Source organism: Acomys minous (assembly GCF_964271855.1).
Source record: "Acomys minous genome assembly, contig: scaffold_97, whole genome shotgun sequence".
Lineage (NCBI taxonomy): Eukaryota > Metazoa > Chordata > Mammalia > Rodentia > Muridae > Acomys > Acomys minous.
In genome coordinates this window covers 79,466-94,317 of record NW_028182114.1, presented here as the reverse complement: position 1 = coordinate 94,317, position 14,852 = coordinate 79,466, and the positions used below count along the sequence as shown (strand labels likewise).

The 14,852-nt window shown below is 45.2% G+C and overlaps 1 long non-coding RNA gene across 1 annotated transcript; it reads right to left on the bottom strand.

The window, feature by feature from the left end:
- Positions 1–324: 324 nt before the first annotated feature.
- On the bottom strand, positions 325–14,334 carry LOC311591831. Its single transcript, XR_014777237.1, has 3 exons — positions 14,216–14,334; positions 5,872–6,008; positions 325–434 (listed from the first exon to the last, which is right to left on the bottom strand). It is a non-coding gene; the product is annotated as an uncharacterized lncRNA (long non-coding RNA).
- Positions 14,335–14,852: the final 518 nt, after the last annotated feature.

Genomic DNA, 14,852 nt, shown 5'->3' with positions numbered 1-14,852 from the left:
CTGGCTCCAGTAAATCAAGCCAGATTCCATCAGAGAAAAGGCTGGTGAGTGATCAGTCACCAACTCTATGTCCTGCCTCACTTTACCCTGTAGTGTTCAAGCTGGCCTTCAGCAGAAATGTGCAGAAGCTTCACCTTATTAAATACAATCACAGGGTTTCTATGCAGTATGAACTTTTTCATGCCTTCGAAGATGACTGGGACATGCGAAGGCTTTACTATACTCATTAAATTCATAGGGGTTCTCCCCAGTATGTGTTCTTTTATGATATTGGAAATGACTGTGATGTGCAAAGGTTTCAACATAGTAAATACCTTTAGAGTATCTATCCACAGTGAATTATTTCATACCTTTGAGGATGGCTCTGATGTGCGAAGGCTTTACCACATTGGGTATATTCAGACTGTTTCTCTCCCATGTGACTTCTTTCATGCCTGCAAAGATAATTAGAGCATGTGAAAGCTTTCCCACATTCATTACACTGAATTAATTTTCCTCTGTGAATTAATTTTACAGTTTGGTCTAATGGTAAAGAGGAACCAGATCTTAAGGTTTTATCACTTTGTTTACGTTCATGGTTTTCCCCTTCTTCATGTGTTATCTGTGAAGATCCGTATGGTAATGAGAGCATTTATTACATGGCTCACATTTATAGTATCGTTTTTCTATATGATGTTTTTCATATATTTGAAGAGAACTGGAAGAACTAAGAGCTTTAACACACTGACTGCGTTAACAAATTATTCTATAGTGTGAGTCATACCACATTTGAAAACTGAACCAGGGCAAACAGATTTTTCACATTCTTAGTACTCATAGAGATTTTCTGCAGTGTGAGTTTGTGGAGGTTCACGATGATGCTGGAAAACCAATTAATTGTAAAGTTGTATCACATTCATAAAGTCTAATCAAATTGGGAACTCCTACATATCTTCTCATTGTTCTAGAGAGAGGTATGTTGCTTCTTTCAATATCACTATGCTCACATGGCTTGTATCCATTGTGACATAGGATACACCCATTAAGAATAAAAAATGAAAGGTTTCCACATTGTATTCAGTTTGATTCTTGTTCCTCACAGAAATGGTATGAGACTAAGGTTTCTCCACCACAAAATTCATGAATATCATAAACTGCCCTCTCACTGGTATTAGCAACATTACTACAAGTCTATATGTAACACTAGCAATGCTGTGGATTTTTTGCTTATAGAAGGTTTTGGACATATGCCTGTCACATATTCAATGTGTATTCCTTTTGCAATATCTAAGTGGTATGAAACTAAACCGATTGGCAGTTCTACAGCACAGCTTTAATAGGGCTACGATTCAAATAGTGACATCTGTTAAGTCACTGTTTCCTTGTTTCAGTTCTTAGATGAATGTCTTAAGAACACAAATCAGCGCTGGAGAGATGGCTCAGAGGTGAAGAGCACTGGCTGCTCTTCCAGAGGTCCTGAGTTCAATTCCCAGAAACCACATGGTGGCTCACAACCATCTGCAATGAGATCTGGCGCCCTCTTGTGGCCTGCAGGTGTACAAGCAGGCAGAGCACTGTATACATAATAATAAATAAATCGAGGAGGAAAAAAAAAAAAGACCACAAATCAGATTCCTGACACTGAGGTGCGTGGTTTTGTGAGAATATAATAATCATCACTGGACTTAAAGCAGTGGGGTTTTGGTTTTTTCAGGTGTTTTTGTTCATTTGTTTTTTGGTTTAGGTTGTGTTTTTGTTTTGTTTGTTGTTTTGACAATACTGAGTTTTATAGCAAACCATATTGTATATACTTGGGGGTTTAGGGTCCAGACCAGCTGGGTCCCACACTTGCCCCTTGACGGGGTGCTTTCTTCCCTCCCTCAAGCGCCCCCATGGTCAAGCCTTTCCTCAACCCCAGGCCCACCGCGCCCATCTGCCTTTGGTCTGCCCAGCCCACACTCCCAACCCGCCACCTTCCTGTTACCTGAGGTGGTGGATAGATTCCCCTCCCCCACCCCCATGTGGTACAACCCAGTTCCCCCTGGCCTAAATTGAGTGGGACCTGGACCCGACTCCTCCCTCAGGCTCTTGAGACTCCACCCCCACACTGGAAGAAGGAAAGGGGTGGGGAGAGGAGAGGTGCCAAGAGTCTGTTAACTAAGTTCCCACAGCAACTAAGAGGGACTGTTTCCAGTCTTAGCGCTGATTTCTGGAAGGGTCCATTGGCTGCTATTTCCATGGCAACCAGGAGTGGCAGTTCCCTGGGCAAATGGAACACAAGTGTCCATGACAAGGAAAGAATGGGATGAGCCAAGCTGGAGGAGTCCCATCTCACCCATCTTTAAGCTGACATCCCCCACTAGGTCAGAGTGGTGGAGCTGTTAGAGACAGTAATGCAAGAGAGCTGGGGGTGGGACAGACCAAACGGGGTGCCCACTAGCCCAGTTTAGGTCAAGCTGGTTCCCTCACATCACAGTCCCCCAGGTCCCAGATTCCCCTGGTTCAGTACAGATTAATGTTCAAGTATTGTGTAGAGAGCCAAGCAGGGGTCTGGGCTACCTCTCATCACTCCCCTGGGCCACGAGCTGAACAGCAGGTTGACTCACATCCCCCACTCCTTGCAATAGCTGCCATTTTCAGTGACGTTCAAGGAGTCAGGGTCCGGGAAAGAACTGAAATCTGGACAGGGGGAAGGGAGAGGAGCAACCCCACAGAGAGGGAATGAGCCCCACATCTGCTCCTCTCCCAGCCCCCAGTCCTGGCATTTCCTGGTTTGTAGAGCCCCCTATCTGACTCCTGGATCCCCAACTGCTGCTCTGGTTTCCCCTTTTTGGACCCACATCACACCCCAGTGGCCTTTGTTCCCTGAACCCTTGTTGGTCTGCAATCTGCCCTCCCCGCACCCATCCATCACCTCCCACAGCCCCGTGGATCCCAGGATCCTGCCCCCTCACTCTTCTCTACTAAAGACTTGCACCTTCACTACCCCTCCCACCATCCCTTTTGCTCAGCACCTCCCCCGTATCTCTTGACCCACGCCCCCAAGGGGATGGACAACGAAGCAGGTGGAAGGCAGAGATGGGAAGCAAAGATCACCAAAGATATCAGTGCAGGTGGGAAAGGGGAAGGCTGGCTCAAGTCCCTGGGCAGAAATCCCAAGATATTAAACTGAAGAGTGTCAAGTCATGAAGAAAATAACCTGGCCTCACGTTAGGGGGTGAAATGAGGGCTAAAGGTCCAAGATATGGGAGTCTTTAACATCCTTAAGAGGCACGGTGTAGGCAGTGGGGTGGAGCCCAGGGCAGAGACAGAGAGCCAGGACCACCCAGAAAGCACCAACTCCTGCAAGACTTGCAGTCGGTTCAGAAGCCCATGAGCTGCTTTTTGTGGAAACACCTGTCCAGCTGAGGTCCAGAGCACATGGCTGGCACAAACCATCCCATTAAGCATGGGTGGGGTCATCGACTTCCTCTGGCTTAGGTCCATCTGAGGCCACAGACGCTTGTTGTAGCACCAGCGGCTCCAAGTCCGGCAGACTCGCATGCAGACACATCGCTCTCAGGATCCAAGGTGCTGGAAGACATGGAGCCATGCAGCCTGAGGCAGCAGCCAAAGGCAGAGTGTCAGGCTCAGGGCTTGGGGGGGGGCACATAACTGTGGAGGCTATGGTGGTGGGGCAGGGCCCTGGGGCCAATAGAACAGTGGTCCCCCACTGCCAGGGCATTTAGCCCACTGCCACCCCATGGTTTTCCTTCTCGCCAGAGCTGTCCCAGGCTGGCCAAAGGCCATTCCAGGCCTCCCCAGGAGCTTTGTCCTCACTAAGCTATGTGCCCTAGGAGTCTGAATCTGTGTCTGAGTCCTAGGAGTAAGAAGAGGTATCAGGCACCCGCTTCAGCAGCTGGCACATACGCTTGAAAGGGGGGAGGGGGGCTGAAGGCCAGGGCTGCCTGGGTCTGCTCCTCCAGGGAGGCAGGCATCTCCTCCCACCTTCTTCAAGTGCCTCTCTTGGCCTCCTTTCACCTTTTTACTTGGGGTGGGGGCGGGCTCATTCCCTGCCTCCCACTCCTTCTGGTCACGGGGAGGGCCAGCAGGTAAAGGTCCCTTTCTTCTGGACAGAGGTGGAGGTGGTGGCTCCTCTGTCAGCTTCTATCCGCCCCCTCACCACTGTCAGCCCTGTGGCACCCTGGACCCTCACCTGCATCCTTGTCCATCCTTCCTGGGTACATTGGGGGCACTCCCAGCAGTTGGGGATCTCTGAATTGATAGCACCCTCAGCCTTTCCCATCTTCAGGCAGCCAGGGTGGATGATCCCGTTGCAGACTGTACACTCCATGAGGCTCAAACCAAACTTCTCTTCCTCTCCATCCACCTTCCTCCTTCCCAGCTTCCCAACACAGAAGGCACACAGCTGTGTGTGGGAGCACAGGTGCAGTGCTCTGATGAAGCAGACAAGACCGCTTCATGCGCCTGACCCGCCGACGCCACCAGTTTCTTCATGTTTCCTCAGAAATGGCAGTCCCCGCACTCAGTTCGCACACGCACACATCTGTGTATGGGAGCACGGGCGCAGCGCACTGCCGAAGCAGGCATGACCGCTTCATACACCCGGCTCGCCGACTCCCCCAGCTTCTTCATGTCTCCTCAGAAATGGCAGTCCCTGCACTCAGTTTGCACATGCACACAGCTGTGTGTAGGAGCACGGGCGCAGCGCACTGACGAGGCAGACAAGACGGCTTCATGCGCCCACCCCGCCTACGCCACCAGCTTCCTCATGTCTCCTCAGAAATGGCAGTCCCCGCACTCAGTTCGCACATGCATGCAGCTGTGTGTGGGAGCATGGCAGGACTGCTTCATGCGCCCGCCCCGCCGAAGCCCACAGTTTCTTCATGTATCCTCAGAAATGGCAGTCCCAGCACTCAGTTCCCACACAGGCCAGGCAGCGGCGGCAGCAGGTTCCGCGTTGGTCCGCTCCAGCCCCAGGGCCCTGGCTGCGCGACGACATTGGGGGTGTCAACATGACCGAAGGCTCTCACGTATCCCGGGAGCCATCTCCCGGCGGGTGGACCGCCACTGGCGGCGCAGGGCAGCAGAACGCCTCGGTCCACGCCTCCTGAGGGCGCTCGGCCCCTCCCTCCAGCGGAGGGCGGAACAACATCGAGTGGAGGTCGGGAGCGCAGGGGGCCAGGCCCTCCCACCGGATGCTGCAAGGCCCTTCCCTTGGAAGGTCCTGCTCTGGGGGGCTCAGTCACTCAGCCACTCCAGGCCAACGGGGGGCTCCTTGGGTGCAGGGTGCTCAGCTTCTGGCCAGACCCCACGAGTCTCAGCTCCCCACCCCCACCTCTCCCCAAAGCTCTTCCACTCTTAACTGGCCCCTTCCCAGCTCCAACTGTCTAGCCGTCCAGGGAAAGATCCTGGGCTCCCAACCATTTCCGGGGCTCAAAACCCTCCCACCGCTGGTTTACAGGGGGGGCGGGGGCGCTGCAACCTGACACCCTCCCCTAGGTCCCCCTGACCCACAGAGACAGGGCAAAGAGGGGGTTCGGCTTTTTAGCACTGTTGCTTTTCTTTAAAACTTGCAGGGCACATTAAAATTTCTTCTGCGAGACATGTATCAGCTTGCACATGAAAATTACCCTCCATGTCTTCTAGACCTTGACAACGTTCTTCAATATTATGGTCTCCCAAATTGTGGCTTAAAATATAGTACCAGAAAATATAATATATTATTGGAAATTATGAATATTGAAGTTATTATATCCAGAGTCTCTAAGAACCATGCCTGATTTATTCACCTCATTCTCCCTCATTCTCAACTGAAATTGCAGAAGAACATCAGTAACAGAGAAACATTTGTCCCCTGACTTTAAAAAGCAAGAGATAATACAGTCCTACCTACAGCAGCTTCGTTCGTGTAGGTCTCCAGCATTACATCCTTGTAAAGACTCTTCTGGGAAGGATCCAGCAAAGCGGACTCTTCCCGAGTGAAGTTCACATGCTCATCATCATAGGTCACTGCATCCTAAAGTATGCTGTACATGTGTACACAGAAAGCAGGACACTGACATCACTGTACATGTCTGCGCCATTGACAACATAGTCATATAACTCTGGTACTTCCTCCACTGATTTCCAGACACAAAAGTTCTGCTGTAACCACCAAGTCATTTTAGAAGGAAACTGAATAATGAGGTTCATCTCCATCAAGGGCCAGCCTTGACACACACGTTAGTATTTGGACAGGACACAGTGTTGGGTGAATTCTAAAGACCCATCTGATGCTTTATCAATTGAGCTATTTGGTTTTTCTGGCTCTTCTGCTGAGCTCCTTAGCTAAGGAATCTATTGTTTAACAGCAGGTGGCTGTGACAGTTTCCTGCTGTAAACAACAGGAGGTTGTAAAAGAAAAACCTTAGTTGGGTTTACTTGGGTATACTGGGTATACTTGCTCATCCCTTTAATCCTTGCACTCAGGAGGCAGAGGCAGGTGCCAGCCTGTTCTATGCCATGACATACATATTAAGATCCTGACTCCCTTCACAAAAAATCAAACAAACAAACAAACAAAGACAGAAAGAACTCAGAGGTCTTTACTGAAGTTCCTACAAAGAATTATACATTCACTCTTGTTTGATATTCATCTTCCATAACCCTAAGGTATCCCAGTGTACACTGTAAGATTAGTAAGATTTTACTAAAAGGGAATGCATTTTTAAACATGTATAAATGAACAGAAGGAATTAATAGCAATATAAATGTAATAAATATAAATAGCAATATAAATAAACAAAATAGGGCAGAAGAGATGGCTCACCAGTTAAAAGCTCTTGCTGGTATTGAAAATAATTGGGGTAAGCTGGGCATTGGTGGTGCATGCCTTTAATCCCAGCACTTGGGAGACAGAGGCAGGCAGATCACTATGAGTTTGAGGCCAGCCCAGTCTACAAAGTGAGTCAATGACAGCCAAGGCTACACAAATAAATACTGTCTTGAAAAACCAAAAATAATACTAAAAAAAAAAAATTAAGAAAAACAAAAAGTGAAGGAAAAAATAATTGAGGTCAATTGTCATTATTTACATGGGGCTCACAACTATTCATTATTCCAAGTTCAGGAGTTCTGACAGCAGTGAAGAGGAGGCACACATGATATACATGTTCATGCATACAGGAAAAACACTCATAGACATTCAAAAATTCAGAACAAACACATGTAGGAAGAATGTCACACACCTGCAATCCAGTGACTCAGAAGGCTCAGGGCGTATTAATATCATGAATACATGCCATCCTAAAAAACATAATACACTCTCAGCCAAATTTCAAAATTCAAGATGTGGATGAAGATCAGCACAACAGCATATGCTTCCTTGTACAAAAACCTACATTCCAAGAACTTCCGCTAACTTTATTTAAAATAAAACAAACAAACAAAAAACAGGGAGCTAGAGATATGGCTCAGAAGTTAAGAGCACTGTCTGCTCTTCCAGAGGTCCTGAGTTCAATTCCCAACAACCACATGTTGGCTCACAACCATCTGTAATGTGATCTGATGCCCTCTTTTGGCCTGCAGGTGTACATGAAGGAAGAGCACTGTATACATAATAATAAATAATAAATCATTAAAAAAAACCAGCCAGACATGTTGACCCACATCTAATCCCAGCACTCTGGAGCCAGAGTCAGGTGTATCTCTAAGTTTGAGGCCTGTCTGGCCTACATACTTTCAGGACAGCTAGGACTATACAGAGAAACTTTGTTTTCAAAAACAGAAACAAAAACAACAAATTTAAAAATATAAAAACACCGGCAAATTAGCTTAGCACTGGGTAGCAATTGCTTCTACTGTATCTTATGTGATTTAGTGATAGAGTCTATACTGATGCAGGCATGACAGCATGAGAAGGAAGCTGACTGATCAGTTTTAACCACAACACAGTAGACACAAAGAACAGGAAATGGATTGAGTCTATAGATAACCAAATTTCATCCCCAATAAGGAATCTTATTGAATAGTTATTAATATTTATAATTTTAAGATAATCAGTGCTTATCCCTTAACCAAAACACCACACAGAGAGACTAGGATCTGTTTAATTAGCAGAGAGCATAATACTAAGCAATAATTACCCTATCCTAAACCTCCAAGCTAGTGTACCTTCCTCCAATTTGGATTTCCCACATTATACTTGCTTTTTACTGTCTCCTAGGTCCAGTTCATTTCTCCTGGTGTTTCCTGGTCCTGTCCACAGGCATCCTTCCTTTCCTTCCTGATCTTTCTCCTCCCCTCACTGGACCAGGATGTCCCACCCTAGTCTCTGTTACTTCTCAGCACTGGCTAGTTGACTTTTATTGGCAATAAAGAGAACAAATGGTGACACAACTTAACACAAACTTGACACCTGAGATACTTGAAATAAACATCACAATGCAAAGTAGATAGTGGGGTAGAGAAATCAGCATTTGAGTCAACAGGAGTAAACTGTACACAATACACCAACAGAATCTAGAAAGGCTCCTCCTACAAAAGCATCCATAAGCTCCCCAAAGAAAGTCACAAAGGCCAGACAAGTGTTCAAAGACAGCCTCTATTCTAGGAGCTTTTTGACTCAAACAACTGCATTCTCACCCTGGTTACTATAGGTTTTTGGTCACCCTGTGATGCAAATGCATTTAGTATAACGGTAATGAACCTAATAATCTGCAATAGCCTGTACTCTGTGCAAATGCCCAAAGCAACAGCCTGTACACTGTCCAAATGCCCCAAGCAACAGCCTGTACACTGTGCTAATGACCAAAACAACAGCCTGTACTCTGTTCAAATGCCCAAAGCAACAGCCTGTACACTGTACAAATGTCCAAAGTCACTTCTGACGATTACAACAACCTCTTGATTCACACATCTTATAAAATCATTACACAAATTCTATCTTTCCAACACACAATGACAGAATAGTCCTTCTCATTCCAGTAAATAGGAATGTGTACACAGTGAGGGGAGATTAGCCCAAGGCAAGAAACTCAGCAGGGCAAACACCAAACCCTGCAGCTCTGTCTCACACACATGGATCTTAACGTCAAAGGGCTTAAATGGCCCTATTCCTGTACCTTTTCATGCATCCCTCAGTTTGGTCACTTCCTCTCCCTATCTGCATCTCTCCATGAAGATTTCTCAATGGCTTACGTGTATCAGCATCTTGTTTGTGGTCTCAAAATGCAACTCAGGCTTCATCCTCACAGCTTCAATGCAGTGAACTCTCACAGTTTCCTCACTGGGCCTCTGAAGCTGCCAAACATAAATAGCTGGGACATTGCTGAACTGAAACCACAGAGGAAGATTCTTTGAATCTTGCATCTTTCTTGTTTCCAGAAACAGCACAATAAGGCAATCCTGTCAATATTGGCTTATATGTTGGGATGGATCCTGCCACGCTTGGACCACAGTAGCAGCAGGTTTTCTCAAAGTTTTTTCCTGCAAGTAAGAATCAGTTTGCATAGTCTTTCCACTTATTTAAGGCTTAGCAGGAGGAAGTATTGCCCTTAAGGCACCTTGTTAGGCTTCCAACAACATCAACGGCCCTCTTTCTTTTCTCCTTGAAAAGTCCTGCCTGTTTCAGCATCTGACTGCCATCTGAAACTGCCTTGTGCTGTTTTTCTCTACAAACCGCAGACTTTGTGTTTACTTCTGGTCGACGTTTCACTTTTTTTTTAATGTAGTCCTGAGTGAGTCACAGGTTTTAACCATTCAACAGATTCAATATTCCATCTAAGAATCAGCCCACTGATTTTCAATTCTGTCTCAGGGCACGAGCAGAATAAGAAACATTTTGGGAAATCTCACACAAGTGTCCTCTAGCTAAATTTTTCCCAGGGCCTATTTTCTGCTGAATACCTATGACCTTAACTTCCTCTTTCTGCACTACTCAAAACACTCTGACTTTCCTGGTCCTACAAGAACAGCTGATTATGCTCAATTTCTGATATTTTCCACATTCCTCCCAAAGAGCACTTCCCAAGATCTGTCCAACAGCAAAATCACTTTTCGTACCAATTTTTGTTTTAACTTGCTCTATCCTCTAATCAAAAGCATCTCAGGTAGTAAGTGGGAGTTTGGGATGGTTCTGTCAGGTCACAGCCCATCATTTAGGGAGCTCAGGATAGAAAGTCAAGCTAGAAAGTCAAGGCAAACACCATGGACAAACATTGTTTCCTGGCTTGCTCTCTAGCAAGGTTACCGTGTCAAGTTCGGCTGCCCCAGGACCATTTGCTTAGGGATATTGCCTCACTGAAAGAGCCTTCTCAAATAAATTGTCAGTCACACTATCTCTCACAGACATAGCAACCATTCTGATGAGAGCATGCTGTCAATTGAAGCTCCCTCACATGGCTGTGAGGTCTGAAATGTTGAAAGCTGAAGTTAATTAGGACACAGAGAAGTTAATATATGAGAAAGTTTGAAAAACCCCAAATCAATATGTTAACCATATTAATCACTCAGCTGGAAAACACAGACTTGCCAAGAAATGAGAGGCAAACATTTAGGATCAAGAGACAAGTAACACTGTTTCTCCACAGAGAGTTCACAAAGTAACAAACACTAAAGGAACTCATAACACACTCAAAATCAAGTAAATAGATACCAAAGAGAAGAATACAAAGAATCAGGGAGCAGCGGCAGCACCTGAGGCAGGGCACTGAGCAGTCTTTGGTGCAGTCTGGAGCCCTAGCCCCCCTTTCGATTCATGTTCTATGATAAAGATGGAGATCTGGGTCACGAGTTCAGGGCATTGTCAGGCTGTATCCCCCCCTCCCCCGCCCCCATCCACGTGCATTTCCTCCATGATGAAGTGTGAGCCTGTGGCATGGCAGACACAAGCACCCACTGCCCCAGGAAGAAACTCACAGACTCAGGAGTAAGGCTGATCCCCCAACCCTGAATAAACTAAACTCTGTTGCACCAGAAAACAAACAAACAAACAAACACAACAAAGAATCAATGAAACAGAGCTGATTCACTGCAAAAAACAACGAAATAGACTAACCATTATCCAAACTAACTAAAACACAGAAGAATATGCAAACTTTAAAAATCAGAAACAGAAAGGACATACAAGCAGACAATGGGTAAATCCTGAGAATAGTTAAGGACGCACTTTAAAAACCTGTACTCCAACAAATGGAAAACATAAAAGAAATGGATAATTTAATTGATAGGCAACTCTAACCAAAGTTAAATCAAGATCAGATCAACAACTTAAGTAGACCTATAACTGCTAGTGAAACAGAAAATTTCATTACAGGACTCCCAACCAAAACAAACAAACAAACAAACAAACAAAACAAAAAACCCCAGGGCTGGATGGTTTTAATGCAGAAATCAACCAGACTTTCAAAGAAGACTTAACACCAATAATGCTCAACCTATTCTGCAAAATAGAAACAGAAGGATTATTACCCAATTCACTGTATGAAGCCACAGTTACCTTGACACCCAAAGCACTCAACAAAGAAAGAGCACTGCTGACCAATTTTCATCATGGACATAGATCCAAAAATACTCAAAAAATATTTGCAAACTCAATCAAAGAACAGATCAAAGAGATCACACACAATGTTCAAGCAGGCTTCATCCCAGAGATGCAGGGAAAGTTCAACATACAAAAATCAGAAAATGTAACCCACCATATAAATAAACTGACAGAAAAAAGAAAAACACACAGGATCATCTCATTTGCCACCTACCAAGCCTTTAACAAAAATCCAACAACAATTCATGATAAAAGTCTTGGAGAGATTAGGGATACAAGGGACATACCTGTTGTGGTTAATTTAATCAGTAAAGCCTAATAACGTTTATTATTAGGCCTATAATTATCATTACGATGGTATTTTCTAACCTGCTAGCAACCAGTCAAGGTGCAGACACCTGTTATATTTTAAAACAGCCTTAGTTAACCTTGGGCAGGGCAGATATTAAATACGTAAACTACTTCTTTTTTTTTTTTTAACAGGTATAGAGGTTTTTTTTTAATTTAGTCTTGTTACATCTCAATGGTTATCCCATCCCTTGTATCCTCCCATTCTTCCCTCACTCCCATTTTCCCCTTACTCCCCTCCACTATGATTGTGACTGAGGGGTACCCCATCCCCTGTATATGCTCATAGGGTATCAAGTCTCTTCTTGGTAGCCTGCTATCCTTCCTCTGCGTGCCACCAGGTCTCCCCCTCCAGGGGACATGGTCAAATATGAGGCACCAGAGTATGTGAGAAAGTCATACCCCACTCTCCACTCAACTGTGGAGAATGTTCTGCCCATTGGCTAGATCTGGGTAGGAGTTTAAAGTTTACAGCCTGTATTGTCCTTGGCTGGTGCCTTAGTTTGAGCGGGACCCCTGGGCCCACTAAACTACTTCTTATGCCATCTGCTTCTAATAATTTCTATCAAGCTACCTCCCACCCATAATCCCAAATACTTGCTAATTTTCATCATCTGGACCAAATCTGCATCGTACTGGCCATATCTTTCTCCTTCATCCAATCCACAGCACAGCTTTCTTCCGACTCTCCTCTCCACCCAAGATTTTCTGTGTCTCCCAAAGCCAGGGAACCTTAGCCATGCCCATCCCATTTGCCCTGCCCTGGGATGATGGCCTTTTATTAGTCAAACAGGTTAGGCTCTTAGGCAAGATACAAGCTGGCAAGCAGAACTTAGCATCAAAATACACCAGACCCACCTCCAACACATACCAAAACATAATAAAGGGAATCTGCAGCAAGCCTATAGCCAACATCAAATTAAATGGAGAAAAACAAAAAACAATTCCACTAAAATTAGGAAGAAGACAAGGATGTCCATTCTCCCCACATCTATTTGTTATTTTATTTGAAGTTCTAGCTAGAGCAATAAGACAACTGAAAGAGGTCAAGAGAGTAACAGACCCTACGGAGCTTGAGTTCTGGAAAGATGTCAAGTCCCCAGGCAGACACAGGAAATTGAACCTGGAAACTGCAAGAACAACCACTGCCCTTGACTGCTGAGTCCCATCTCCTGCCCTGTAATGGTTCCTTAAGTAGCTACTGTGGACTCTTAAGTCAATGAACAGTGAGTCAGAAATGATGGAGCTCCAAGGACACTTTCTTAGAGCATAAGAGGAGTGACAGCTCAGGAAAGACAATCACACAGCAGTGACAAAGAGAAGACAAGAAGTTTGGCAGCAAGAGGCTCAGGTTATGAAAGATATTTGCCCAGAGTTATGTGCCTGAGGGCTTTACAAGCATGAAAACAATCTGAAATAGTATGTAGAAAGAAAATAGTAAGGGGTTTTCTCCCTCATACTGTAAAGCACAAAATTGACCTGCAAATACTACCTGCCCAAGAACCAGATTAGTTACCTGGAATGCTGGAAGTTGTAGTTCTTCAAAAATAACAAAGCCACATGGGAAAGTATCGTGGCATATAGGTTTGTATTCATAAGCCCCTGTAGCTTTTGACCAACGTCCATTTCTTGGTCAATATTTACTATTTATAATAGTACCTGTTCAAGTGGTAAAATTGGTTTTTCTTCTGGGAATCTCAGGATGAACACAGCATACAATAAACCTCAACCATAACCTGGAGCAGTCAGATCTTCAGTTTTCATCAGACCCAATGTATAACAATAACTCAGCATTGAAAACACATTTCTGAATGCTGTGCTAAAATCCAAGATGTTAATGTTTCAAACCATAACTATGGTGCTCTATAAAGTATATTTTCTGATTCAATCAAATCTGCACTGGTTCCACATATGGCCAACATATACAAAGCTTTCTGTATATGCCTATTCCCCAGGACAAAGGACACACTCTTGACTAGGCAAATAGAGGAACAGGGGAGTTACGAAAGCATGGGTGAATTCGAGGAGATAATGTAACTGCTGTAGCAGTGAACCTGGTGTCCAAATACACATACTGCAAATGCTCCATGAGATGAGTTTATGAAAATTATTCTGGCAACCCTAAACAAAAATAATAATTCACAATAAACCCCCTACTCAACAATAGTAAGATACCCTCAACAGAATTGTGATAGTGGCATCCTTAAAAGCAGGAGGCAGAGGCAGGCGGATCACTGTGAGTTAAAGGCCAGCCTAGTCTACAAAGTGAGACTAGGGCAGTCAAGGATACACAGAGAAACCATATCTCAAAATACCAAAAAAAAAAAAAAAGAACACCTGAGGAAATCACACAGCATCTCTGACCTTGGAGGGTCCATGGCTGCCAGGCTGCTGTTCCAGCCTCTGTGCTGCTGACTGGTGACTGTCCCAGGCCGGCGGCCAGGAAACTGCATCTGAGGAGAGTTGTTGGATTTCTGTAAACAACCTGCCCCCACATGCCGCCCACCCACAGAAGGAAATGGTGCATACTCATAAAGACCCGCCCACTATCTCTCAGTTCCAGTCACATGGCTCCCCTGAACCTTTTCAAGGGCCACCCAGATTTTGTCTCTTCCTTGTCACTCTCCTGGTTTTTATTGTCCCTGCCCTGCAGAGACTGGCCCCTCCCACTCCTTATCAAGTTGCAGGCCACACAGCTCTTTCGCTCAGTTCTCTTAACCAATATATTTTATTACAACTTATTAGCCGAACCTATGTCACTTATAACCCGACTAACCAAAACAATAGGAAAAGAGGATTAAAGAACACAATAACAATACCGTAAGGATATCAGTTCCGAGGAATGAATCTCCTGACGTAATCAGCACGATTTCTTCTGCTGGAACCTGGAGTAACAGAACCGGGAACCTCAGCAGGAGCCGGAGCCCAGAAGCCTTCCCTCGAGCGGTTCTCTCCAGGAGCGTCTTGAAGTGGAGCTATGAACAGCCAGAACTAACCCAAG